Here is a 1,001-nt window from a genome sequence, read left to right on the forward strand (position 1 = left end):
CGAGGCCGTCCCGTGCCGTCCCGTGCTGTCCCATGCCGTCCCGAGCCTCGCCAAGGCCGTCCCGTGCCGTCCGAGCTGTGCCGAGGCCGTCCCGTGCCGTCCCGTGCTGTCCCATGCCGTCCCGAGCCTCGCCAAGGCCGTCCCATGCGCGTCCCGTGCCGTCCGAGCTGTGCCGAGGCCGTCCCGTGCTGTCCCATGCCGTCCCGAGCCTCGCCAAGGCCGTCCCATGCGCGTCCCGTGCCGTCCGAGCCTCACAAAGGCCGTCCCAGGCCGTCCCGTGCCGTCCCATGCGCGTCCCGTGCCGTCCGAGCCTCACCAGGGCCGTGACATGCCGTCCCGAGCCTGACCAAGGCCGTCCCGAGCCTCACCAAGGCCGTCCCATGCGCGTCCCGAGCTGTCCCATGCCGTCCCGAGCCTTAGCAAGGCCGTCCCATTCGCGTCCCGTGCTGTCCCATGCCGTCCCGAGCCTTAGCAAGGCCGTCCCATTCGCGTCCCGTGCCGTCCCATGCGCGTCCCGTGCTGTCCCGTGCCGTCCCGAGCCTGACCAATGCTGTCCCGTGCGCGTCCCATTCTTTTGGCTCGGCTGGCCCGTGCATTCTATGGGGTCGTGGGACATTTCGAAATCCACCCGGGCCATTTCGACTCTCTCTTCATTAATACTATTGAGGTATTATTTATGAATTATTGGAGAAAAGAAACGGAAGAAAATATTTTTTTTTCTATTTTTTATGAATTTTCCGGTGTTTATTCACTTAAAAATTCATAGAAAAATAAATATTTATCGGAATCGCTATTATAATATATCAAAAAAATCCTTGCGAAAAGACCTTTCCAACGAGTATAAGTTTGCTGGATTCCGACGAGTAACGAAGGAGTAAAGGCCCAGTATGCTTGGTTAAAAAATTGATGTTTCCTTGTGAAAATAGGAAAAACAATAACTTTGCACTATAAGGGGGAGGGTTGAGCTCCTTCCCCAGAGCGTGCACAGCACTTGTGCTGGC

Source organism: Eschscholzia californica, unplaced genomic scaffold (assembly GCF_041429995.1).
Source record: "Eschscholzia californica isolate CP2 unplaced genomic scaffold, dmEscCali1.0.p SCAF_128, whole genome shotgun sequence".
NCBI classification, from domain to species: domain Eukaryota; kingdom Viridiplantae; phylum Streptophyta; class Magnoliopsida; order Ranunculales; family Papaveraceae; genus Eschscholzia; species Eschscholzia californica.